General features: G+C 40.0%; 1 long non-coding RNA gene across 5 annotated transcripts in view; it reads right to left on the reverse strand.

The window, feature by feature from the left end:
* LOC135971257 (uncharacterized) overlaps positions 1-9465 on the reverse strand; it is a 366163-nt gene extending 356698 nt beyond the window's left edge. For all 5 annotated transcript variants that reach the window (XR_010587334.1, XR_010587335.1, XR_012414523.1 and 2 more), the window contains exon 1: positions 9325-9465. This is a non-coding gene — a long non-coding RNA (uncharacterized lncRNA). The remainder of the gene's footprint in view (positions 1-9324) is intronic.
* Between the last annotated feature and the right edge of the window lie 1061 nt (positions 9466-10526).

The following is a 10526-nucleotide window of genomic DNA, read 5'->3' on the forward strand; positions in this document are numbered from 1 at the left end:
TGTGGCTCATGCTTGTAATCCCAGCACCTTGGGAGGCGGAGGTTGGCAGATCACAAAGTCAGGAGTTCGAGGCCAGCCTGGCCAACACAGTGAAATCCCATCTCTACTATAAATACAAAAATTAGCTGGACGTGGTGGCGGGCACCTGTAATCCTAGTTAATTGGGAGGCTGAGAAAGGAGAATTGTTTGAACCAAGGAGGTGGAGGTAGCAGTGAGCTGAGATGGCACCACTGCACTCCAGCCTGGCTGACAGAGCTAGATTCCATCTCAAAAAAAAAAAAAAAAAAAAGGAAATTGTCCCAGTGACCAATGGCTGGGATTTTTCACTTCTCCTGCTAGATCCATTTACTCATTTTCCACCCAGCTCTGTTCTCTAAAAGTCCAGGCCTTTATGAACATCATTCAGTTCTCTTCCCTCTGGATTTCAGTTGGGTTTAGCCAATGGGAGGCACTGGATGGAGGTCAAGGAAGGGAAAAGAGTGCTGACGATAACAATGTTTTTTCTTGTTTTTATAATTCTGACATGACTGGACACTGCAGAGCTTCATTGGCTTGGCTGGGATTTTCTACAATGGCCACAGCACCTATCCTGTGGCTCTCTTCTAGAACCATGGCTATCCTCTTTAAGGCCAAACTTCTCCCTTCAGTTGCCCATTCGGTTTTGGGGGTACCAACTTCTAACTCACTGTTGCTAACCCCAGGGTGCTTCTTCATCCCTTGTTACTTTCCCTTATAACGAAGTTACAACTATGTAAATAGTCCCTAGGTTGAACTTTCCTTGTTCAAAATGGAAATTGTTCCATTTGAGGATCTCACTTATTTCCTGCAGGGACTCAGACTGCTACAACCTGAGCTCTGAAATCTGTTTTAAATCACTGATGAAATGTAAAATGTCTTTTCTGTATACATTTACACATTCATTCCACAAATATGTACTGAGAAACTATTGTGTGCCACACACTGGGTAGCAGATGTGGCTACTGCTCTCCTAGAGCATATAATATAGTAGGGTAGATAGATATAAATGGGTAATCACACACACTAATGAGAAACTACAATTGTGCCATGTGCTTTGAAGGAAATGCACATGGCCCACTAAGAGCTTATGATAGGAGTCAATCTAGTCAGGGAGGGCAGAGAAGGTTTGTATGAAAAGAAAAACTTGAACAGATATCAAAGGGACAAATAGTTGTTTACTGGGCATAGAAGGGAAGAAACATCATTCCAGGCAGAAACTAATGGTTGATAAAAGTCAGTACACAAGAACAGAGAAAGCAGGATGACACTTGAGGAAAAATGAAGCTGAAGAGGCTTTGTAGACCATATTAAAAATCTGTGTTTTTATTTTATTTTATTTTTTAGACGGACTTTCACTCTTTTGCCCAGGCTGGAGTGAAGAGGCACAATCTCAGCACACTGCAACCTCTGCCCCCCAGGTTCAAGTGATTCTCCTGCCTCTGCCTCCCAAGTAGCTGAGATTACAGGTGCCCGCCACCATGCCTGACTAATTTTTGTATTTTTAGTAGAGATGGGGTTTCACCATGTTGGCCAGATTGGTCTCGAACTCTTGACCTCAGGTGATACACCCTCCTGGGCCTCCCAAAGTACTATGATTACAGGCGTGAGCCAACACGCCTGGCCGAAAAATCTGTTTTTATCTTCTAGTTGCAATGTGAAGATTGAATTGGAAGGCCGGAGTGAATAAACAGACCAGATGGGAATGTATTGCTGGAGTAGACAAAGTGAAAAGTGATCAGATGGTTGTAGAGAAGAGGGAAAGAAACTGACAGATTTGTCCCTCCCTGGGCGATGTGGCACTCCCTCATTCTTTATGTATGTTATTCAATTGTCTTAGGACAAAGAATGCCCAACAAACGGGAAAATGCTGTCTTCTCATGGTGGGATAGGAGTCAAGAAACATTACTCGGCCAAGTGTGGTGATTCATGTCTGTAATCCCAGTACTTTGGGAGGCCGAGGCCAGTGGATCACTTGAGGTCACAAGTTCAAGACTAGCCTGGCCAACATGGTGAAACCCCATCTCTACTAAAAATACAAAAATTAGCCATGCCATATACCTGTAATCCCAGCTACTCATGAGGCTGACGCAGGAGAATTGCTTGAGCCCAGGAGGTGCAGGTTGCTGCACCACTGCACTCCAGCCTGGGCAACAGAGCAAGACTGTGTCTCAAAAAAAAAAAAAAAAAAGAAAAAGAAAGAAAGAAACATACTCTAATCTAAGAAAGAGGATGAAACTCAATGACACAGTCATATACACAGGCACAGGACATGAAACACTGTCTCTATATTGGCTTCCTACCTTTCCTTCTAACAATCTCTCTGCTCAGAAATTCTGTAAGCAGGAGATAATTGAACTCGAGTCAGAGAGACCTGAAGTCTCATCTTGGTTATGTTACATAATATGTTGACTATGTAATTAATTAATTTCTCTCATCTTAAGATTCTTCCTCTGCAAAATGGAATAATAAATATTTCATAGGGTTGTCATAAGGATTATATTAGGCAATACTTGTGTATACATATACCTTTAGTTAATTTTGGTAACAGAAAACTGATTTAAAAGGACTTAATAAGGAAAATTATTATCTAATATACTAGGAAGTCCTAAGATATGGCAGAATTCAAGATTGGTTGACTCAGTAGCTTAATTAATTAATTCTCAACTTTCTTCTCTGTCACCCTTAATGTGCTGGGTCTTTCTTGAACTGGTTCCCTTTACAATTATAAGTTAGAACTACCACATTTAAAGACAGAAATAGCTAAACATAAAAAGGAAATATCATTTGCAATATTGCATACTTAGGTGTGAGAAGCTTCAACCAAACAGTAACAGATTTATATCTCATTAAGTCTAATGAATTAGAATGCAAGATACACAAGAATACGATTTTGTGTCTGTTTTGTTTACTGCTATGCCCCTAACATTCATATAGTGGTTAGGACTCAATGACTATTTGTTGTTTGAATGGACCACATGTCTAAACTTATTCTAGCCATTAGAAAACAAGGTGGGATTACCACGTATTGACACTTTTTCTATAAAGGGCAAAATGATAACATAGGTTTTGTGGGCCACATACAGTCTCTGTAACACACCAGTCTTCTTGGAACCTTGCAAAAACATTTTTAAAAATCATTATCTCATGTATCTTACAATCACAGGCCTAGGACTGAATAGCCCACAGGCCATAGTTTACTACCCCTTGGCTTAGACCGATCATTTGAAATGAAACAGAGTTAAGCACCATAACCAGCATAATATGTATGGCACTCAGCTGAGTCTATCAAAAGCACTCAATCAGTACTAGCTGCCACTGTTGTTAATAATACTATTGTTTTTTCTTGTTCCTGTCATTCTAGGATAGCTGAACTCTAGAATAACCTGCAATAAACCTACCATAGGAAGTTGACTATCTCCACCCTGGACTAAAGAGCATCTGGGTTACAAACTAAGTGAGCCACCACATAAAAAGATGTACTGTAAGAGAATGAGTAGACAGAAAATAATAAGCTCAGGATCAAAATCTAAGATTCACAAAATGAGCAGAAGATATGATAGGTGATATGGGGGAAAATGAATTACAATCTCAAATATTAGAAAAATCAAAGTTAAAAATGTAAAATAAGTGCCTTTACAACAGGCCATCTCAGAGTCTTGAATAGGCTAATGTACAGTAAGTCTCTCCTAGGTAAAATTCTATGTACTGTTTTTTACACAACAGAATTATTTTTCCAGAGGGCATTGCTATGACATTTTAGAAAATAGTGCTTTAAGGTTTATGGTTGACCCTCTCATCTGTGTAGCCATTATTCCTAATCACTGGAGTGAAGTGGGTCCTTAACATCCTCTGCTAAGCCATAGCCCTGGAGTGAAGTGGGTCCTTAATATCCCCTGCTAAGCCTATCAACCCTTTTGTTGCTAAAGTATGAGGAGGTGAGAGGGGACCTCAAACGAGGGGATCAGTTGGAACCCCCTAAATACACTAAATAGTATGGCAGGATTTCAGTATTTTAATAAGCAATATGGCCGTACCAGTATATACCACATGACTATCAGCCCTGTCTACATTTGCCAAACAGAAAAAGAAAGATGAAATGGCTTTTAAAGGACTACAAACCAGTATATGGAAAAGCTGGAATTCAAATCTGGTCTTCAAGGATCCAAATCCTCTACTGCTTTCTCTCTGCCTCCCACTTTCTTTACTTGTGCATTCCTTTTTCACATCCTATGGACCACCCTAGTTAAAGACTCAGACAAGGGAAAGAATACCAGATTTGGAGACAAGGGAAAGAATACCATATTTGGAGACAAGGACTTATATTCAAGTCCCACTTCTGTTATTTATTAATTGTGAGACTTTAGGCAACTCAACTAATCCTACAAGACTTAGTTTCTTCAATGGGGAAATCACGGTGATCACGACTACACAGCAGGGCAGTTGAAAACCTTTGTAAAGTATTAAGCACTATTTAGATGTTAGCCTTTCACGCTATTTGCAGATTGGCATTTTCATTTAAAAAATGTGAATGCCTCGGACTCAGGAAGGGGAACATCACACACCGTGGCCTATCATGGGGAGGGGGGAGGGGGGAGGGATTGCACTGGGAGTTATACCTGATGTAAATGACGAGTTGATGGGTGCAGCACAGCAACATGGCACAAGTATACATATGTAACAAACCTGCACGTTATGCACATGTACCCTACAACTTAAAGTATAATAATAATAAATAAATTAAAAAAAAAAAAAAAAAAATGTGAATGCTGGAATGGTCATTCTTTTTCCAGATAAGGAAACTCACACTTCACAGAGATTAAGTTATTTACCCCAGGTCACATAGCTAGTGATGACAGAGCCAGGACTGATTTCAAAGCTCCTGACTTCTGATTCAGGGCTGTTTGCTGGACAGCCTACTCTCAACTCCTACCATGGGCTTCCTATAAAGAGAGAAATGTGAATGACCCTAAACTACAGTCACAGCACTGTTGACAGGTCACTGTCATCAGCTCCATTCAAGTTTGCAGGAAAAAGTCCTGCTTTTGGCCCAGGACACATCTTCTATAGGTCAGGATGTACCTAGCCAATTGTTAGGTCACTCCAGCTGCTCTGGTACTAGAAGTCACTCTAGCACCTCTGGGACTGGAATAGCAGAAAGTGGTTTGATGCTACTTGTGCATAGATACAGAGGCAGAAGATAGCAGGAACAGGGACAAGTACCATATCCCACCAGGGTCTGATTTTCAAGCCCTCATCTGCCTTAGGCCAAAGGGGTCATACTTTCTGGTACGACAATTGAGAGGGAAGGGTTATTCTCAGCCTATGAAAATTTAGGGTGGAGACAATCCTCACTGAAAAGCAACAGAAAGTCAAAAGGATATTCCCCAGACCCAGAACTCTAGGCAAGTTGAGTAAAGCCATATGGTTTTGTGAAATAAACCTGGCTTTGTAGTAAAATACTTTTGGATTCAGAAACCATGTCTTTGACTTACTTGCCCTGGTAGTCATTTGCATCACCTCCAAAATGTCTGGCTCTATCCTCCAGACACATGGCAGAGCTATATCTCCTGGCCCACCTGTGGATAGGTGGTGTCATATGACTAATCCTAGTCAAAGTATGATGAAAAGAAGGGATGGATGTCACTTTTAAGTAAAGCGCATTTGTTTTTGGTATGACACTCTCCAGAGATGCTTTTCCCTCTGGTGTAGGAGTATTTGTGATGGTTGCTGCTCTGCAGCCTGGATCTCTAAGTATAATAAGCAGGGCCGTCCTGCTGATTCCCGGTGAATATGTATTACAAACAAAAAATAAACCATTATATTTTAAGTTACTTAGTGTATTAGGGTTCTCTTAGAGGGATAGAACTAACATCATAGATCTATTTAGAAAAGGTAGTTTATTAAACATTAACTCACATGATCACAAGGTCCCACAATAGGCCATCTACAAGCTGAGGAGGAAGGAGAGTCAGTCTGAGTCCCAAAACTAAAGAGCTTGGAGTCCGATATTCTAGGGCAGGAAGCATCCAGCATGGGAGAAAGATGTAGGCTGGGAGGCTAGGCCAGTCTCATCTTTTTACATTTTTCTGCCTGCTTTATATTCTAGCCGAGCTGGCAGGCGATTAGATGGTACCCAACCAGATTAAGGGTCGGTCTGCCTTTCCCAGCCCACTGACTCAAATGTTAATTTCCTTTTGACAACACCCTCACAGACACACCCAAGATCAATACTTTGCATCCTTCAATCCAATCAAGTTGACACCCAGTATTAACCATCACACTGAGATTTAGAGATTGTTTATTATTACAGCATAATCTAACACATCCAAACAGATACATTAGCTATACCATTTTTAGTAAGTTATTTAGCCTCTCTGAGAATAAGTTCCTGATATTTAAATAGGAATAAACACTTTTTCAGGGTTGTGGGGATTACCAATGGTTTATGTAAAGAAGTAGCACATATTTGGTCTTCAAGCAACATTAACTGTTAGTATTATCAAAACAGGGAGAAAAGCAGGTGGAAGCAAGATATCCTTAAAATACACACAGTTTGGAGACTTCACTCAGCCGGTCACCTAGATATAGAGCTTTGGCAGCCAGGTAAGCCAGCTAGCAGAAGGCTCCTAAATGCCTCCGGTCAATCATTCATCCCTTCACTTTACCAATATATAGTGAGTATGTGAACAATGTCAGTATGTGACAGACATATGTGACAGATACACTTGCACTGTTCACATACTCTCTATATGTCGGTAAAGTGAACTGAACATATAATGCAAAACAAAGTCCTGACTGTCCTGAACTTCACCTGTACCGTCTAACATATTTGCATACTTATATTTTTTCATTTTTCTTAATTGTACCTTCACAGAGAACAAAAGGCTCGGAATTTGATCCTTTGCATTTTAAGGCTTTTTTATATATTGGAAAAATGTTTGCCTATATTAACATTTAATTTCCACTGTACACCTAAAAATAAAAAAAATTATTACTATATAAATTCACAGGTGGGAAAACCAGGGTGGGGAAGGTTTTTGTTGTTGTTTTTATTAGCATTAAGTGGCACTGCTAGGTCTAGGATCTATACGCTCAGATTCTTGATTAAAGATTTTTTTTTCTGAATCCCAGATTGACAATAAAGATATGAATCACGACTTTAGGAGGCCGTGGCAGGTGAATCACTTGAGGCCACGAGTTTGAGACCAGCCTGGCCAACATGGCGAAACTCCATCTCCACTAAAAATACAAAAATTAGCCAGGCGTGGTGGCGCATGACTGTAATCCCAGTTACTGGGATGACTGAGGCACTAGAATAGCTTGAATCTGGGAGGCAGAGGTTGCAGTGAGCCAAGATCACGCCACTGTACTCCAGCCTGGGCAACACAGTGAGACTCTGTCTCAAAAAAAAAAAAAAAAAAAATCTGAATCACCACTTTGCCTAAGAGATGTCTGGATAACTCCTGTGTGAAAATGCTCCAGGTGAAAGATATAGTAATGTAGTCATTCTCTGATTATAATACAACATGAACATGTTGGAACCGAACTGTCGATTCCCTCCTGGGCAGGGGTCGCCGCGAAGGATCACCGACAGGAGATTCACAGCAGAGAGTTATTTATTACTAGCGCGCTAGGGTCCCAAGCTCTAAGTTGGCCCTGGGACCCGGAGTGCTTGTTACAGGTTGTTTATATAGGCAAACACAAGTTCAAACACAGCTTAGGGCGCGAAATTCAAACAAAGCTTTAGGCGCGTGGTAATTGGGTCTGTCTACGGCCTGAGCAAGGTATCTTGTTCTGATTGGTTGGGGCGGGACCTTAGGAGGTTCTTTCCTGGAATTGCTGATTCCAGGAACATCGGGGACATTGAGTCAGGGTGGGACCCCACTAGGTTATCAGGGTGGGACCTCATGAGGCTATTTCCCGGAATTGTCTTTCTGTTTGGGTTCTGGGAACATCGGGGGGCTATCCGTGGCCATCTGGGGTTTAAGTTTCATGATGGCCAAGCTTTCTAAAGTTTATGAGGCTTAGGAATTATGAGGCCTAGTTTCAAACAGTATACTAGACAGAAGTGCCCCTGTATCAAATTCCGACTACTAATGGATCAAAATTCAGGAAGTTCCTACTTCACAACTCTATGTGTTGAAAGACACCTAAGTACACATTTAATGGAGGCACTTTTACCTGACCGGCATGGAATATAATAAGAAAAGACCAAAACAAATAGTCCCTGGCTTCCTGGTGACTTTTATTGGAATAAATTTCCTAAAAAGCTGGGCCACATCTAAGTTCTCACCAATAGCTCAGTATTTCACTCTAAACCCATACCTTGAAATCCAACAAATCAGGAACCAGTTCAAACGTCATCTCTTTCTGAAAACTTCCTTGATTGCCCTATTAAAAGTGATCACCAATCATCTTTTGTATCTCAATCTGGCACACGCTATATCCTGAAGTCATATTCAGATGGCAGAGAAGCAGATGGACTGTGCTGAGACTCCACATAAGGACACCATAAAAATAAAATAAGAAATATAGATTGAGGTAAACTGTGAAGGTCCCTAAATGCCAGATTAAAAAAAATTAGATTTTCCTCTACAGGCAAGAGTAGCTGCTGGGAAAACTGGAATATTTACAAAATAGAAATTAGTGATATGAACACTTGTGCTTCTGAAGGAAAGGAAGAAGGTGGAGTAGAAATCAGGGTTTAGATAATGTGAAATGATTGAGAGTCTAAACAGTTATTTTTGTCTTGGAGATGTTTTTAGATTTGCATTTGACTAGCCAGATCTGCCTCAAATCCAATAAACAAGCTGGTAGTATACAATTGCAACTTGACCTGAATGGTCAAGACGGAAAATCGTCAAGATGGAAAATCGTCTCTGCAGCACCATCATTTGTGAAATCCTGGAGGAATTCTCCTAAATTGCTACTTTCACGGACGATAGCTCCTACTTTCCAGAAACCCAGGAGACTCTGAAATACAAAGTACTCTTTCTAAAAAGTTCAGTAGTTGATTTAACCAAATACTGATTGCCTTTGGAAAGTAAATTTTTGCTTACACAGGCATCATTACAATCACCAAGAGATCCTGGGTGTCTTCAGTAAGCACACCCATTATTCATTTTCAACCAACACTGCATTCCTCTTCCTAAGTGGCATGGGAAATCCTGAGGTGCTCTCACTTCTATGCGTAAGACACACAGACTGCTTTGCATGAGTCAAACATGAGTTGTCAGAATGGACTTATAGCATCTCCCAAGTGAAATCATCATGGTTGCTCTCCATCGGCACTCACTCCAACTCACCAACTGTGCTTGGGACAGCTTCCCGTTCCGACTCGCTGGAAATCTGTTGCCCCAAACCAATTCCTTGTCACGAATCCAATCATATCCTTGTGCAGCTGAACATCTTTGACGAACCGTCGCCATTTTGTTTTACCCGCGCTTGACCCAAGATCCACTTCCCTTCCAGCTGGGTCAGTCAAGTACCTCTCTGTCCCTCAGTCTTCCAGCGCCCCTCTATGGTACTTCTGTTGTACTGCAAATTACGTATGCTAATCCTTCTCCCCAACTACTCTTTGCTACCTGCAGTAAGTAAAGCATCAACCTTATCCAAATTGCACTTTTCATTTTCTCTGTAACAATGACCTTCCCACTTTTGGTTTGCTTACTCACCAAAAGATGGAAAGCTAAGTACCCATTCACATACTTTGTAAATGTCCTCTAAAGTTTTTCATCATAAATTTAAGTAATTGCAAAGGGTGATGTTTCCGGTGTATTGTAAATAACAACATTTAAAATCAAAACTGCTGCATCTTTTTATAAATTTGCCCAATGAAAGTTAAATACCCTAGCAACTTGATATGCAACTATTTAAAAACACATAAATGAACATTTAACATACATGCTACATCGTTGCTTTTTTTAGGCATCAAAAAGAATGCCCCTCACATAATTTGCCAAAATAAATATATATTTATGCTATTTTAATCACCCTATAATACGCTCTGCAACTAACATACGTGTTATTTGAAATATGAATTTATTTTGAATTGCTTGTATCCATAATCCTCTTATCCATATAATTTCTTCTAGATTGATGTAGCCATTGAAATTAATGGTAATATACAATTGTTCCAAACAACATATATATTACAAAGTTCAATGAATAATTAAACTGAACATAAAAAGTAAAATTTTATTGGACACACGTCTTTTAATAAGATGAGAATTTTTTTCAATTAGTTCACCAAATAATAATTATTATTTTAATGAGATACAGCTCATTATCATTTTTACTCTGTTTTTTATTTTTTATAAATGTAAGTAATGAAAGTGTGTGGCACCTTCCCCTGCCTTGCTTCTTTTCCAGCCATGTAAAAGGATAAAGAGTCAAGACCCATCAGTGTGCTTTGAAACCAATTAGAATAAAGATACAATGTACCAGAATCTCTGGGACACATTTAAAGCAGTGTGTAGAGGGAAATTTATAGCACTAAACGCCCACA

The sequence above is a fragment of the Macaca fascicularis genome, chromosome 6, assembly GCF_037993035.2.
Source record: "Macaca fascicularis isolate 582-1 chromosome 6, T2T-MFA8v1.1".
Classification (NCBI taxonomy): Eukaryota; Metazoa; Chordata; class Mammalia; order Primates; family Cercopithecidae; genus Macaca; species Macaca fascicularis.